The following is a 17,098-nucleotide window of genomic DNA, read 5'->3' on the forward strand; positions in this document are numbered from 1 at the left end:
GCTCTAGTGCTTTTGTTTCCTTTCTCTTCTTTTTCATTTTCCAGTTCTTTTTCCAGTTCTGTTTTCATTTCTTCATCTATTTCTTTTTCCATTTTTTTCTCAATTCTTTTTTGTTCAATTCCTTTTCTTTTTCTAATTTCTTTTCATTTTCTTTTCCATATTCTTCTTGTTTTTCTCTGTAATTCTTTTTTAATTTTTCTTCTATTTTTTCTTTTCTTTTTTCTTAATCTTTTATTTTTCATTGTTTTATTTCTAATTCTTTTTCTTTTTTCTAGACTTTTCTCGTTCTTTCATTTTCTAATGTTTTATTTTTTTCACTCTTTTTTCTAAATCTAGTTCCTTTTCCAATTCTTTTTCTAAAGTTTTTTATCTAATGTTTTCTCATTTCCCAATTCTTTTTCCAATTCTTTATCTTTTTCTTTTTCCAATTCTCATTCCAATCCTAATTCTTCTTCATTTTTCTTTTTCTAATTGTTTTTCTATTTTGTTTTCAAATTCTATTTTCTTTCTTTTCTATTTCTAATTTTTTTATACTTTCTTCCCCTTTTTCTTCCCCCTTTTTCTTGTTTCTTTTCTATTTCTTTTTCTAATTCATCTTATTTCCTAATTTTTTTAAAATTCTTTTACTTTTTCGTATTCTTTTACTTTTTTCCTAATTCTTATTTTTTTTCCTTTTCTAATGCTTTTTCCCCCAATTAGTTTTTTCCTTTTACATTTTGCATTTTTTTCCTAATTCCAGTTCTTCTTACCATTCTTTTTTTATTTCCTTTCTTTATCCTCTGCCTTTTCCAGTTCTAATAGTTTTATTTCCAGTTAGTTTTCTATTTATTTTCCTAATTCCAATTCTTTTGTCTTTTTCCTCGTCTTTTTCCTATCCTCATAGGTGGATGCCAATATCCACTGCTTAGTCTCTGTGCCAAGGTACGTTGATCCCTGACGTTTCCTGTTTCACACGCCCGCTGAGGTCCTCTGGGCTTGGTGTCGGTTGTCCCTCGTGCTCACATTGCTTTCACCGAGTGTTCTTCCTTTCCCCATCTTCAGGTCTCCCCAGTGCTGATGGGATGTCAGTGCCGTGTGTCAATGTCGTCTTCTTTTCTGTTTGGGTTCAACAGCATTTTGTTAGTATTTGTACAGTTGTTCTTTTTTTCTTGTTTTGCATGTTGCCCTTAGGCACCCCGTTTGAGTTTCCTTCTTCTAAGTGCAACGTCCTGGCCAATTGTGATGCCAAAAGAAGAGGTAGGCTCCCAAACATCCTTCTGCTGAGTGCTGTGTTTACTTGGGGATGGTTTAATGACCAGTCCTGTTTCCCCAGTAATGTTTTTCTACACCATATGTGAGGGTTTTTTCTTTCCTTTCTGTTTTTTGTGACCGATGGCGTTGGCCTTTTGTGTTTGCTGTATTGTTGCATTGCATGTCTCCTTATTCTCGTGAAGGCTAAATTATTACTTCATTGTGACTTGATGGTGATCATTAATAATTTTGCTTTGTATTCAACAAGTTGAAGTGTAGAGGTGCGGCCTGATAGAGCGATGTGCATCTTCCCTTTGGGCTCTTGTTGCATAGTGTTGGAGACATCTTAGACTGACCATCAGCAATATTCACTTCTCTTTTTGACTGGCATGCTATGTTGATCCCTGTGTTTGTGTTTGCTCTTGCTGAGGTCCTGTCGGCTTGGTTTCAGTTTTCTCTTGCGCTCAGTTGGCTTTCACCAACTGTTCTTGCTTTGTTCCATGTTTCCTGCTGCAGAAATTGCTCTCTTGCCTGAAAGCGGAGGAGCTGGTGCTGCAGTCTATTATTTGTTCCTCTGATGAGTAAGAGGAATGGGTGAACACTGACCAGATTTTTCAGCAGCTAGATAGCGAGGTAGTTTTGCTGTCAACGGAATTACTGGTAAATTTCTCGATGATGAAGCGCATGTGGAATTAGATTCTTGAGAGGAAAAAGACTCGGTGATTTCTTCTTCATTCTTGCCTATAGATTTTTGCGTTGTTCTGTGCGTGTATTGTGCGGCTTCCTGGACCCTATGGAAGTTACATCACATCCTGTACTAACAAATACTGTGTTGTTTCATAGTATTTGTGATGGCAATCCTACAGATAGTAGCTCATCACAAGGCGGAGAATTGGATTCAGGTCTTGTAATGACTGTCGCTATGTATTTTTCACTTACTGTTATTGCTTTGTGAAAGGATTGAGCTGCATGTAGTTACTGGGTGCTGTTAGTCAAAAGTTTTACATGGAGTTTGTCTTATGTCTTCCCGTGTTTTCTGTCCTTTGACTTGTCTTGTGCGCTACGGTGACCTGACTACGTACTGCTATGCTTTGTGCAAATATGATGTGGAATGAAGATCTGGGTTTTGTTATCGTGTTTTTGTTAGTGTGTCTTAATACTTGGGTTTTATAGAATGTAATCAGGTTTATCAGTTGGGATTTACCATTTGTATACCTATAGTGACTGGGCCCAATACCTCAGTTGTCCTTTCGCAGTGCACAATGGCTACCGAGATCTGTTCTATCAGTTTCCAGGCAGCAAGGCGAGACTAATAGGTATGCAGCTACGATGATCACCTTTATGTTCTTTTTCAAAGTTTGGCATCCCATTTGCTAGTCTCCAAACTACTGGAACATTTCTGGTTAGCGTGGACCGCCGAAGAACGAGGAAGAGCAGGTTGGCACTGATGTCTGCCCATTTCATTAGCAGTCCAGGGTGAGATCTGTCAGGCCCCACGGACTTGCTGGCATCCAATTTTTGGAGGAGGTCTGAAACAGTCTCATCGTATATCACGCAGGGTCTGTTCTGTTCTACATGCCAATGTACCAGAGTCGGCAGCTGTGTGGCCAGGGAGTAATAAGTTTTTAATAGTAAGATTGAGGCAAAGAAGGCATTAAGAGCCTTAGTATTATTCTGATCCTCAGTGAGCAAGTTGCCCTTGGTGTTCAACGGGGGATGGAGATGCTGTATAGTCCTTCTCCTGCTGTTGATGTATTTATAGAAACATTTTGTGTTTTCATTTACCTTAGCGGCCAAGTTAACGTTCATCTTGGCTTTGGCCTGTCTAATTTTCTCCCTGTACAGCTTCCCTATGTACCTGTAATCATTATAAGTAGCTTGACCACTTTTCCAGAGAACGTGAAGTTTGGTTTCATTTTTGAATTGCAGCCAAATGTCTCCGTTCAGCCCATCTGCTCTCCTTGCCCGTTGGTTCGTCTTGTGTGACTTGGAATTGTCAGCTCTCACAACTTTAAAATATTTTACTTTAAGTATTCTCAAGCTTCCTTGGCTCCTACGCTCTCCAAAAGTAGCAACGAAGGGATTGTCCCAGTTATTATCCTAAGGTGGTTAAAGCGTGACCTTCAGAAGTCTGAGGCAGCAGTTCCCTTGTCCCCAACGTGGATCGAGAAGGGTCAAGAAATCTAGTATTTCTGTGTCACTATGGCCCAGATGGCATCCAACTTTTATGTCCCCTTCGAGTACTTTTTTATTAACAAGCAGTGTCCAGGATTTTCATTTCTTTCTTTGGTTCTTTCACTGGCTGCATTTGGAAGTTATTTCTTGGGTTCTTTAGAAATGCCTGGGACTGTTCTGTATCTGCCATATAATGAATGCAGCACACGTTTGGGAAGTTGAAGTTCTCCACAAGAAAAGAGGGAGAGAGCTTGAGACTGTACCAGCTGTCTATAAAGCGTCTCACCCTGGCTTGTAGCAGACACCCACAATACCAGAAGTGTTATCAATCTTCGTTTCTATTCTGGCCCATGAGTTCTCAAGCCTATCATCGCTAACATTGATTTCCATACATTCACATACTTTTCTACCGTACAGGGCTGCACCACCGCCTTTCTTTCTTTGTTGTTTCTTTTGGAAAGTGTGTAGCTATCCGTCACAGAACTTCAGGTGCTGCAGTTATTCCTCATGTCAATCATATTACAGCTTTCTGATTGCACAATGGCCTCTAGTTCATCTTTTTTATTACCTATGTTGCATGTGTTAGAGTATAGGCAGTTGAGCTGGGTTTCCTTTCGATTGTCAGCAGGCCTAATAGTGTCTTGAGCATGTTCAGGTGTTACCACAATTACTAACGTCACAGCAATCGCCGCATTCTTCCTCCCACTTCACTGAGATGCAAGAGTGTGGATTTTCACCAGCTCTTCCCTCTCCTACAAGGACAGGTAGCTTATCTAGAGGTTCCATTCTAGTTATCGTGGTTAAACCCCTACCCCCTTTGTAACTATATTCAAGCTCTGTCAAAGAACATTCCAATTCCTTCCAGGCTTGCCGGGCTTGGAGGCACATCTTAATTTGTTGGCCCATCGTGTTTAGTCCCTCATCATTCCTTTCTAATCAATGAATATTAAGATGTTGCAATTATGAAATAAAGAAGAGAGTTAGGCAAAGCAGTTTATAATAACAGAAAGAGAATAGATAGAAAGCTTCCTTGTATCCTTGGTCATTTGCCAAACTGCAGCGGAACGGATCTTCAGAAGTGATCCTTCACCACAGGTGGTCAGCTTTTAAGTGGATCCAGGAGGGTTGGAGCCTGGCTCCGCCCATTTCACCAGCACAGGTTGATTGCTTTCACCTGTGGTCCTGTGGATGACTCATTGGTCACTACAGGTGACCAATCAGTGGTTCAGACCATGACTCATCAGTTTCTATACAGTCCTACATGGAGGATGACATCCCTGTATGTAGAGGTATATCAGATTTATTTGCCCATTCCGTATGGCAGGCTGCTGTTAACCATTCTATTATAGACTGGTTTTCCTTAAGATATTGATTATCTGCATATAACCTCTGCCTGAGAGCAGGATGGATAGTCACGGTGCCTGTCTGTCCTGTGTTTTTTTTTTTTTTTTTTCCTGAGTTATGACAGGACAGACTTGTAGCGGATCTGTTGAAATTGCACATTCAAGATCTAATTTAGATTTTTTTATTTTCCTGGTCAATGAAGTTTGTTGATTCAGGATTCTGGTCATCGTGTATTGAAATGTTATAAACTTGACCTATTAGAAGATGTAGAATTGGTTTCTTTCCTGTTAATATGCCCATTTCTTAGTCTATGTTTTCTATATGGTCTTTCAAAAGTTGTTTTTCATTCTCTAAAGTATTATTCCTCATTTTAGCACGATTTCAAGTATTTAATAGTGGTCATGCCGTTGTGGAGGCAGTCAATTGTCTTTACTTTTAGGGAGTTAACAAAGATATATTGATCACAAAAGAATCTGCCAAACAGTATTGGAAAAAATATTTTCCATAACACGTAAGGGACCCCGTTTTTCAGTGATGTCTGCTTATTCATAATAGAGAGATTCCACAAATCCTGGGATTTGTCCAGGAGTCATTTTATTTAGGGGGACAGTGTTCTCTGCCTTTCACCCATTTATAGAAATTTCAAAGAAAAGACATGATGTATATTTGGCTTGCCTAAGTCGCCTAGGATATTAAGGTGTTGCAATTATGAAATACTCAAGAGAGTCAGGCAAAGAAGGTTATAATAACAAAAAGAGAATAGATAGAAAGCTTATCCGTTTCTTGGGCTTGATTACCAAATTCCAGCTGAGCAGATCTCCAGAAGTGATCCTTCACCACAGGTGGTCAGCTCTTAAGTGGATCCAGGAGGGTTTGAGCCTGGCTCCGCCCCTTTCACCAGCACAGGTTGATTACCTTCACCTGTGGTCCCGTGGATGACTCATCGCTCACCTCAGGTGATCAATCAGAGGATCAGGCCATGACTCAGCAGTTTACATACAGTCCTTCATGGAGGACCTTATCCCTGTATTTAGAGGTATATTGGATTTTTTTGGCCATTCCGTATGGCAGCGTGCCGTTAACCATTCTGTTATAGAATGGTTTTCCTTAAGATATTGATTATCTGCGTATAACCTCTGCCTGAGAGCAGGATGCACAGTCACGGTGCCGGTCTGTCCTGTACATTTTTTGTTTTCTGAGTTATGACAGGACAGATTTTTAGTGGATCTGTTGAAATTGCAAATTCGAGATCTAATTTAGATTTTTTTATTTTCCTGGTCAACGCAGCCTGTTGATTCAGGATTCTGGTCATCGTGTATTGAAATGTTACAAACTTGACTTATTGGAAGATGTAGAATTGGGTTCTTCCCTGTTAATATGCCAACTTCTTGCTCTAACATTTCAATATTGTTTTTCAAAAGCTGGTTTTCATTCTTTAAAGTATTATTCCTGCTTTCAGCATGATTTAAAGTATTTAATAGTGGTCATGCCATTGTGGAGGCAGCCAGTTGTCTTTCTTTTGTGATCAATGTATTTTTGCTTAGTCTATAAAAGTAATCTACTAAACAGTATTGGAAAAAATATTTCCCATAACAGGTAGGGGACCTCATTTTTCGATGATAACTGTTAGTTCAGAACAGTGAGATTTCAGAAGTCCTGGGACCTGCCCAGGAATCATTTTATCTAGGGGCGTAGTGTTTTTCCCATTGACCCTTTTATAGAAATTGCAAAGAAAAGACACGTTATAAATTCTAGTATATTTGGTCTGCTGTACTTGCCAAGCATATCATCAATTAATATTAAGATGCTACAATTATAAACAAGAGAGTCAGGCAAACAAGATTATAATTACAAAAAGAGAATAGGTAGCAAACTTACCCATATGCTGGTCTTCGTTATCGAACACCATCACAATAGATTTCCAGAAAAGATTGTTCCCCACTGCTGGTCAGTTTTTAAATGGATCCAGGAGGGGCGGAGCCTGACTCCGCCCTTCTGGCAGCACCGGTTGATTGCCTTCAGCTGTGCTCTGTGCTGACTCATCGCTGCCTCAGGTGATCAATCAGAGCTTCAGGCCATGACTCAGCAGTTTTCATACAGTCACCAATTGGCATCAGGGACAGACTGGGATTAAAATATGTGGGTTATCGCAGGTCCTCCAGCTATAAACCTCCCTTGGCAGCCTTTCACGTTATTCATTTTCTTTGCCCTATGGCTGTACCGGCACTTTAAGGGCCCACCTGAAGCTGTGATGGAACACCTGGGGAGGGGTGCGGCCCTGCATCACAGCTGGGGGCAATTTGTCTGTGGTGGGGCAGAGCCAGGCTCCACCCCTCCTTGATCCCATTTAAGGGCTGGGAAGGGCAGGGGCAGCATCTGAGCCTGCGGAGTACTGCCTTTGGAGTGTGCCTTGCTCTTTGGGATGGGGTGAGTGATTTTTTTTTTTCTCTATTTTGGAGCTGCTTTCTCTTTTTTGGCAGGGAATCCTGTCTGTACTTAGGGGGTGGTAGCCGTTTGTACCTGGAAGCTGCTTCCTTCACTTCAGAGTGTGGGTGAGCGTTGGTCCTTGGAATGGGGTAAGTGGTTTCTTTTTTTATTTCAGGGTTCTCATCTCCTCTTTTTGGGGGATCCTAATTCCTTTGAAGGGCTGGTAGCTGTAAGAACAGCATCTGAACCTGGAAATGGCTTCCTTTGGGGTGTGGGGTGAGCACTTAGAAAGGGTTGAGAGATTCCTGCTTTATTTCAGAGCTGTGAACTCTGCTTTTCTGGGGGATCTCAAGCTGGGTTAGAGCAGCTGTTTTAGCTATGTGTGTTGTTTCCTTTTCAGTGGTTCTCAGCTCATAATCTCCCATCTGGGCTTCAAATATGTTTTTTCTATTTCTATGTTTTCCCACTTCATGGCTGTAATTAATAGTGTGTTGTGTTTATTGCATCTATGCAGTGTTTTTTAAGGGTATTCTGTGCATATTTGTACTGTTTTCAGTTACGTTCTGTGTCTCTTCTGATTTCATTTTGCAGCATGATGGGGTTTAAGGATTACCTGGGCTCCTCCAATCAGTGTTGTGAGATCTGTGTGGCAGGTAACGAACACCATGAGCCCTATGTTGGTACACTGCTTGTATGCAGGTAGGTTTGCGATGCGGTCCGACTCCCCCACAGTGAACATCCACAGCTGGATCAGGTTGCTCAGAGTCTGACCCAGCCTCGCCTTGAAAGAGGCAGCGCATCCACCACGTCTCTGGCAACCTGTTCCACTGCCTCACCACCTTCACTGTGGAAGACATTTTCTTTAGATTTAACCTCAATTTTCCCTTGTTCTTTCCTTTAGCTATTGAAAGGCTGTTACCAGGTCACCTTGGAGCCTTCACTTTTCCAGGCTGAACAGCCCAGCTCTCCCTTCTTATAGCAGAGGTGTTCCATCCTTCGGTTCATGTTTGTGGCTGTACTCTAGATGTGCTCCCACTGCTCCATGTGTCCCTGCACTGAGGACCCCATGTCTGGGTGCAGCACTGCAGGTGAGGCCTGACCAGCGCAGAGCGGAGGGGGGGGGACCGCCTCCCTTTGCCCGTTGACCACCAATCTTTGGATGCAGCTCAAGATATATTTGGTTTTCTGGGCTGGAAGGGCCCATTGCTGGCTCGTGTCCAGCTCCTACCCACCAGTACCCTAGGCCCTATGGGGCAGGACTGCGCTCAGTCCTTACATCCCCCAGCATGTTTTGGTGGTGGGCGTTCCCTCATCCCAGCTGCTGACCCTGCACTTGGATTTGTGCCCACTCCTCAGCGCATTGAGGTCCCTCTGGATGGTGGGAGGTCCTGTCCCTCTGTTGTGTCACTGCACCCCACAGCTCGGTGTCATTAGGGTGCACTCAACCCTTCTGTTCATGTCACTGATGAAGGGGCAATCCCAGATGTTTGTACGAACTGGGCGTAGAACCCCCTTGAGAGCAGCCCTGTAGAGAAGGACTCGGGGATCCTGGTGGATGAGAAGCCAGACATGAGCCAGCAGTGTGCGCTTGCAGCCTGGAAGGCCAACTGTGTTCTGGGCTGCATTAAAAGAGGAGTGGCCAGCAGGGAGAGGGAGGTGATCGTCCCCCTCTGCTCAGCTCTTGTAAGGCCCCATCTGCAGCACTGCGTCCAGGCCTGGGGCCCCAGCACAGGAAGGATGTGGAGCTTTTGGAGCAGGTCCAGGAAAGGGCCACTAAGATGATCAGAGGGCTGGAGCACTTCTCCTATGAAGAAAGTTTGAGGGAAGTGGGATTGTTTTTCTTGGAGAAGAGAAAGCTTTGGAGAGACCTCATCACAGCCTTCCAATACTCAAAGGGAGCACATAAGCAGGAGGGGGGATGGCTGTTTCTGAGGGTGGATAGCGATACAACAAGGGGAATGGTTTTAAATGGAGACAGGGGTTGTTTAGGTTTGTTATTAGGAGGAAGCTTTTTGTACAGAGGGTGCTGACTCACTGGAACATGTGCTTTAGAGTCACTTCCAGGAGGATCTGCTCCGTGATTGCTCCCAGCACAGAGGTGAGACTGACATGGTGGTAGTTCCCAGGGTCACACTTATTATCCTTAATAACAGGTGTGCTGTCACCTTTTTACTAGTTATCAGGGACTTCACCTGACTGCCTCGAGTTGTGAAATACCACTGAGAGTGGCTCAGTGACTGCAGTGGTGAATTGTCTTGGAATTGTGGGAGTCATCTCGTCAGGACCCAAATGTTCGGGTCCTCAGGTGGTCTAGAACCTGATCTCCCATCATAGAGTGGGATGGGCAGGGGTCTGGGGGACTGGCATTGCTTCCTCAATCCCCACCTACCAAACCAAAGGTGAGGGCAGTGTATAGTGAGCAGTTACCAAAGAAGATGAAAGCAAAAATGTTGTTGGGTACCTGAGCCTTCTCTGGTGGTAAGCAGCATCGTGCACAGAGTGCAGCCACGTTGCTCTGAGAAAGGAGCGCAGCTTTGTGTAAGAGGTACATTTGCAGGGCAGTGCCTTCATTACTGCGTTGTGTCCAACAGGTGGCAGCAGAGCTGCGGTGCTCCCGAGTGCCGTAACGACTGCATGGAGATGTGTGGATTTCCATGGGAACAGCAAGGAACCGGAATCTGCATTTTCTGGAATGCCCCGGAAGCTCACTTTGCTGACTGGTAATTGTCTGCCCAACAGGTAAGGGCAATGCACAGCCACCAGTGTTTACCCATTCCATAGCATGGCACAACATGGTGCTTCTAGAGCTCTGAATTGCACTTTGTGGTGTCCGGAAGGCTGCCTGTTTTTTTCTTTCTGCATTCTCCATGTCTCTGGCTTTTCGCTATAGTGTTTTCCTTTTTTTTTGTCGTCTGTGTTCCCTACTGCATTGTCTTGTCCTCCTGTTTTTGCGTTCCATGCCACATTCTCTTGGCCATTGCCCTTGGCTTTCTTTGCCGCATTCACTTCAGCATTCAGTTTTGGCGTTCCCTGCCGCGTTCTCTTGCCCTCCTGCTTTGGCATATCCTTCCGCATAGTCTTGGCCATCGCCCTTTGCATTTCCTTTCGCTTTCTCTTGGCCGTTGTCCTTGCCTGCGCATTCCCTTGCCGTCCTGTTTTTGTCTTTCCCACCACATTCTCTTGGCCATTACCGTCGGCTTTCTTTTGCGTCATTCTCTTCAGCATTCAGTTTTGGCGTTCTCTTCCATGTTTTCTTCAGCCATCGCCCTTTATTTCTGTGCTCTGTTCTCTTTGGCCTTCTGCATTGGCCTTCCCAGCTGCATTCTGTTGGCCTCCTGTTTTGGCTTTCCCAGTTGCCCTCTCCTTGCTGTTGCTTTGCTTGTGCTTTCCCTTTGCTTTTGCCCTTCCATTGCCTTGGCTGCCTGCTTTGCTTTGCCTTTGCTGTGGTTTTCTGTGGGTATTCTGCTTGACTTTGGCTCTCTGGAATTGGCTGGGAGACAGCGTTAATGTTAACTTTGGCCTGAAGCCATAGCTTAATAGGAGCTCTGATGATAATTACTTTAACCTGGAGCGTACCTGTAAATCGAACCGTGAAGCCAATATTATAAATGTCTTTATCCTAAATGCTGTCATTAAAATAATGCCATGTTTTCTTTCAAAGTGCTCCTAGTTGTAATTGTAGTGCGGAACACTGCTGTTAAACTAACTGTAACTTCAACCCTATCAATAGCATTAATTATATCCCTAATGCTCCCTTTTGTCGTTAGTAGAGCAACATGCGGGGGGTGCAGCCCTACATATGTCGGGCAGTGCCTTCATTCCTGTGTTGTGTCCAACAGGTGGCAGCAGAGCTGCGGTGCTCCCGAGTGCCGTAACGACTGCATGGAGATGTGTGGATTTCCATGGGAACAGCAAGGAACCGGAATCTGCATTTTCTGGAATGCCCCGGAAGCTCACTTTGCTGACTGGTAATTGTCTGCCCAACAGGTAAGGGCAATGCACAGCCACCAGTGTTTACCCATTCCATAGCATGGCACAACATGGTGCTTCTAGAGCTCTGAATTGCACTTCATGGTGTCCGGAAGGCTGCCTGTTTTTTTCTTTCTGCATTCTCCTTGTCTCTGGCTTTTCGCTGTAGTGTTTTCCTTTTTTTTGTCGTCTGTGTTCCCTACTGCATTGTCTTGTCCTCCTGTTTTTGCGTTCCATGCCACATTCTCTTGGCCATTGCCCTTGGCTTTCTTTGCCGCATTCACCTCAGCACTCAGTTTTGGCGTTCCCTGCTGCGTTCTCTTGCCCTCCTGCTTTGGCATATCCTTCTGCGTAGTCTTGGCCATCGCCCTTTGCATTTCCATGCCACGTTCTCTTGGCCTTTGTCTTTGCCTGCGCATTCCCTTGCCCTCCTGTTTTTGCGTTCCTTGCCACATTGTCTTGACTGTCGCCCTTGGCTTTCTTTTGCCACATTGATTTCAGCATTCAGTTTTGGCGTTCCGTGCCGTGTTCTCTTGGCCATCATCCTTGGCATTTCCTTCCAAGTTCTCTTGGCCCTTGCGCTTGCCTGGGCATTCCCTTGCCTTCCTGTTCTTGCATTCCATGCCACATTATCTTGGCCTTTATCCTTGGCTTTATTTTGCCACATTGTCTTCAGCATTCAGTTTTGGCGTTCCCAGCAGCATTCTCTTTGACTTATTGTTTTGGTCTACCGGCCACCTTTTGCATTGGCCTTCTTTGCCTTGTTGTCTTTCGCCTCCTATTTTGGCAGTTCCTACCATGTTTTCTCTTACCCTTGCCTGGGCTTCCATCCTATGTTCCCTTGGCCTTCCGTTTTGGCGTTTCTTGATGCGTTTTCTCTTGCCTTTGGCCTTTCCTGCTGCGGTCTTTTTGGATGTATATTTTGCCCTTTTCTGTTGAGTTCTCCTTGCCCTTGCCCTCATCTTGGCTTTCCATTGGGTGCTCTGTTTGCTTTTGCCCTTTCCTTAGCTCGGCTGTTTGCATTGCATTTACCTTGGTTTTCCGTGGGAGTTGCGCTACTGTTTGCCTTTGGCTCTTTGGGATTGGCTGGGAGGCAGCGTTAATGTTAACCTTGACCTGAACCCATAGCTGAATGGGAGTTTTAATGATAATTATGTTAACCTGCAGCGTATCTGTAAACCAAACCCTTAACCCAATATTAAAAATGTCTGTTACCCTAAATGCTGCATTAAAAATCATGCCCCATGTTTTATGTCAAAGGAACGTTAATTGTCATTGTAGTGCAGAACACTTTGTTAAACTAACTGTAAGTTCAACCCTATCAATAGCGTTAATTATATCCATAGCGCTGTCTTGTGCCATTGTTGGAGCCACATAAGGAGGATGCAGCTCTTTGTATGTGGGGCAGTGCCTTCATTTTTGTTTTGTGTCCAACAGGTGGCAGCAGAGCTGCGGTGTTCTAGAGTGCCGTAACGACTGCATGGAGATGTGTGGGTCTTCATGGGAACAGCAAGGAACCGGAATCTGCATTTCTTGGAATGCCCCGGAACTCTATTAGCTGATTGGTAATTGTCTGCCCAGCAGGTAAGGGCAATGCACACCCACCAGTGTTTAGTCATTATTTAGTGAGACACTAGGTAGGGTTTCCAGAGCTCATTTCTACATTTCGTGGTGCCTCGAATGTTGCTTGTCTTACTCTTTGTGCATTCTCCGTGCCTTTGCCCTTTCCCTGCTGTGTTCTCTTGTTTTTCTGTTTTGGCGTTCCCTATGGCATTCTCTTGCCCTTTGTCCTTAGCCTTCTTTGACACGTTCCGTCTGCGTCCGGTTCCCCACGACATTCTGTTTGGTCTTTGATTTTGGTGTTCCCTTCCATCTTCTTTTTGGCCATTAGTTTTGGCCTTTGCAGCGTTCTCTTTGGCCTTCCCTTCTGGCGTTCCACGCGACGTTCTTTTTGGCATTCAGTTTTGGTATTCCTGGCTGCGTTCTCTTTGGCCATTGCCCTTGGCATTCTTTGGCACGTTGTCTTTGGCTCTTGTTTTTGCATTCCCTACAGTGTTGTCTTTGACCCCTTTTTCTGGCCTTCCCTGTTATGTTCTCTTTGGCCTCGGTTTTGGCGTTCCCTTCAATGTTCGCTTTCGCCATTGTTCCCGGCCTTCTTTGCCCCCCTCCCTTCGGCCTCTTGTTTTGGCATCCCTTACAGTGTTCTTTTTGGCCTTTGGTTTTGGCCTTCTGTGCTGTGTTCTCTTTGGTCTTTGCCTTTGAACTTCTGCATTGGCCTTCCATGCAGCGTTCTCATGGACCTTGCCCTCCATTTTGGCCTCCTTTGCATGTTCTCTTTAGTCTCTGTTCTGGTGTTCTCTGTGGCCTTCTGTTTGGGCTTGACCTTTGATGAGGCCTTTTCTTTGGCGTTCAGCCTGCTTTTGCTATTACTTTGCCTGTGATGTTGCGTTCCATTGTGTGTCGTCTATGCCTTTTTCCTCTTTTTTTGTGTTCCCTCAGCAGTTCTCTTTGACTTTTGGTCTTGCTTTTCCCTGGCCTTCCTAACAGTCACTCTGAGCGTAATCCTAATATACCTAAGGCTAATACCTTCATCCTAATGAGCTCTGAATCTCAAATGCAGTGCTAATTGTAAGCATGACTGTATAGATAACTGTAGTAACCGTCCAAATTAACCTTGAACCTACCCTTTAATTGGGCACTAAACCCATGTGTAACCTCCTTTGTAATTCTAAGAAAAATCCTACAGCTTCCTTGTTCAGTACTGCTGATCTTACTGTGAAGCCATTTCTTGGGGTGGTGTTTGGCTTCCATGTTTTGTGGTGGTGGGCTTACGGTGAGTGTTGTTTGTGTCGGCATTCCTCCTTGTAAACCGTGTCTCTCTGTATTACAGGTGAAGATGTCTTCGACATTTCCAGTTGATGATTTCCCTGCTGGGACGGCATCAGCTTTTCAGGTCTGACACACTGACCACCAGCTCGGTTCAGTTGAGCAGTTACACGTATTTCCCAGTCTGTTCCCTTTGCTTAGTCTTCCTTTCAGTCTTCCAGAAGCTCCTACCACCGTCCAAGGTCGGCACAGGCAACATGTGATTTGTGGCACTCAGTCACACTGTAGTTCATTTCAATGACCTCAGCTCAGCGATCCCATCCACTCCCCTCCTTTGGGCCCTTCTACTGTCAGGCCAATGAAAGCTTCCTACTGATGCGATTTGTGTTCTTGCCTGGCCATTTCTAGCCTCGTGCCCCTTTGTGGCCTTTTTGAGAATTGCAGTGATTTCACTGCGTGCATCCAAGTTATTTCAATCAAATTGGTTTCAGTTTTGCAATCAATTTATGTGAACCAAATTGGTTTTAGCTTTGCCTTGCTTACGGGGTTGGGTTAGCTTTGCTTTGTTTGTTTGTACCGCAGGGCTAACCCAACCCCATAAGCAAGGCCTAAGCGCCATTGGAGGCGATTTGTGCTCCTTCCAGGCCAGTCTGAGATTCGTGCCCCTTTGTGGCCATTTGGAGAATTGCGCTGATTTAAGCATGTGTATTCAATTTATCTCTTCGAAATTGTCTTCAGCTTTGCAGTTACTTTGCATTAACCAAATTGACTTGGGCTTTGCATTCAGTTACTGTAAACCAAATTGGCTTGAGCTTTGCCTTGCTTACGGGGTTGGGTTAGCTTTGCTTTGTTTGTTTGTACCGCAGGGCTAACCCAGCCCCGTAAGCAAGGCCCAAGGGCCGTTGGAGGCGATGTGTGCTTTTTCCCGGCCAGTCTGAGACTCGTGCCCCTTTGTGGCCATTTTGAGAATTGTGCTGTTTTCAGCATGTGCATTCAATTTATCTCCCACAAATTGGCTTTAGCTTTGCATTCAATTAATGTAAACCAAATTGGTTTTAGCTTTGCCTTGCTTATGGGGTTGGGTTAGCTTTGCTTTGTTTGTTTGTACCGCAGGGCTAACCCAGCCCCGTAAGCAAGGCCCAAGGGCCGTTGGAGGCGATGTGTGCTTTTTCCCGGCCAGTCTGAGACTCGTGCCCCTTTGTGGCCATTTTGAGAATTGTGCTGTTTTCAGCATGTGCATTCAATTTATCTCCCACAAATTGGCTTTAGCTTTGCATTCAATTAATGTAAACCAAATTGGTTTTAGCTTTGCCTTGCTTATGGGGTTGGGTTAGCTTTGCTTTGTTTGTTTGTACCGCAGGGCTAACCCAGCCCCGTAAGCAAGGCCCAAGGGCTGTTGGAGATGATGTGTGCTTTTTCCCGGCCAGTCTGAGACTCGTGCCCCTTTGTGGCCATTTTGAGAATTGTGCTGTTTTCAGCATGTGCATTCAATTTATCTCCCACAAATTGGCTTTAGCTTTGCATTCAATTAATGTAAACCAAATTGGTTTTAGCTTTGCCTTGCTTATGGGGTTGGGTTAGCTTTGCTTTGTTTGTTTGTACCGCAGGGCTAACCCAACCCTGTAAGCAAGGCTTGAGGGCCATTGGAGGTGGTATGTCTTCTTTCCCGGCCACTCTGAGAGTTGCACCGAGTTGCGGCCAAAATGAGAATTGCATTTTGTTTTGGATGCGCTGAGATATTTATTGCTTGTGAGGTGGGTTGCAGTATAAAATGCTTGTGTAATGTAATCTTGTTCATGGGGTATGTAGGCCTGGTGATCTTTCCCTGGTTTATCTGTTACCTGTAAAAATGTCTTGCGAGTGTATTGAAAAAGTGTATGCTGCGCCTTTAAAATGTATCCTGTCATGTATGGAAAATATGTATGCTGTTCATCAACTAAGTTGTGGAATTGTAATGAATAAGTGTACCATGTTCTGCTTGTAAATGACTAGTTGCATTAAAGTTAAGTTCAAAAGGGTTAAGTTAGTTCCCCCTTGATTCCCCCTTCCCGTAAAACCGTTAGTTGTTAGAATTAAAGTTGTTTTCGACCCCCTTGTTACTTTTTCCCGTTTCCCCTTTGTTAAAATTTTGTTTTTTAAAATTTGTTCCCTTTCCCTACCGTTATTGTTCCCCTTCCGTTGTTGTTGTTTTTTAACTTTGTTCCCCTTCCCTCTTTCAGGTTCCCGTTGCCCCTTTTTTGATTTCCGTTAAAAACCCCCTTTGTTGTTCAGTTTGTTGTTCCTTCCCCCCCGTACGTTAAGTAAATCCGTTCGTTCAGTTTTCCCGTCCCCCCCGTTAAATTTTAAAGTTTTTCCAAATTGTTGTTCAAACCCGTTACGTTAAATGTTCCCGTTGCGCCGTAAAGTAAATTCCCCTACCTTCCCTTGTTTTTGTAAAACCCCTTCCCTTAAATGTTAGTTGTTCCCGTTGTTTTTTCCCCCTTGTTAGTTCCGTTTGGGTTATTTAAGTAGTTAAAAAGGTTAGTTAAACCCCTTCCCTTATTTTTTCCCAAAATTTCCCCAAAAAGGCCCTTTCCATTCCCTTTCCCTAAAAAAATTTTCCCCTTTAACCTTTTTTACCCTTAATAATTATTCCCCTTTCCCTTTTAATCCCCTTTTTTTACCCTAACCCTTAAACCTAAAAACCCCTTTTTTCCCCCCCCCTTTTTTCCCTACTAACCTTTTTCCTTCCCTTTCCCCCCCGTTAAATTAAACCCTTCCAATAAATTTACTTTCTTAACTTTCCCTTAACCCTTAACCCCTTTTTTCCTTCCTAACCTAATTTTAATTTTAATTTTTAAAATTTTTAAAACCTTTAATATAAAAAAAAAAAATAATTTTTTAAAACCCCTACCCTACCCCCCAACTTTTTTTTAATTAAACCCTTACCTTTAATTTTAACCCCTAATTTAACCCCCCTTTTTAATTCCCTTTAATATTTCCCCCCTAAATAAGGAAATAATTAAAATTTTAACCCTTAAAATTTTTTTTTACCCTTTTTAAAAACCTTAAATAAGTTTTACCTTTTTAACCAACATAACCTTTAATTTTTTTTGTTAAAAAATTTTTTTCCCCTTTTCCCTCCCAA

The 17,098-nt window shown here is 43.8% G+C and overlaps 1 long non-coding RNA gene across 9 annotated transcripts; it reads left to right on the forward strand.

Moving 5' to 3' along the window:
* The first annotated feature begins 2,336 nt into the window (after positions 1–2,336).
* On the forward strand, positions 2,337–15,961 carry LOC146543104 (uncharacterized). Of its 9 annotated transcripts, none has more exons than XR_014887426.1 (7): positions 2,337–2,667; positions 7,230–7,662; positions 7,768–7,875; positions 9,768–9,915; positions 11,016–11,163; positions 12,583–12,729; positions 14,036–15,961. It is a non-coding gene; the product is annotated as an uncharacterized LOC146543104 (long non-coding RNA). The 9 variants fall into 9 exon arrangements; XR_014887422.1 differs by having other exon boundaries at positions 2,347–2,667; positions 7,230–7,325; XR_014887427.1 differs by lacking the exon at positions 2,337–2,667 and adding an exon at positions 8,078–8,264 and having other exon boundaries at positions 5,623–7,662.
* The last annotated feature ends 1,137 nt before the right edge of the window (positions 15,962–17,098 follow it).

The sequence above is a fragment of the Meleagris gallopavo genome, chromosome 20 (genome assembly GCF_905368555.1).
Source record: "Meleagris gallopavo chromosome 20, MGAL_WU_HG_1.1, whole genome shotgun sequence".
NCBI classification, from domain to species: Eukaryota; Metazoa; Chordata; class Aves; order Galliformes; family Phasianidae; genus Meleagris; species Meleagris gallopavo.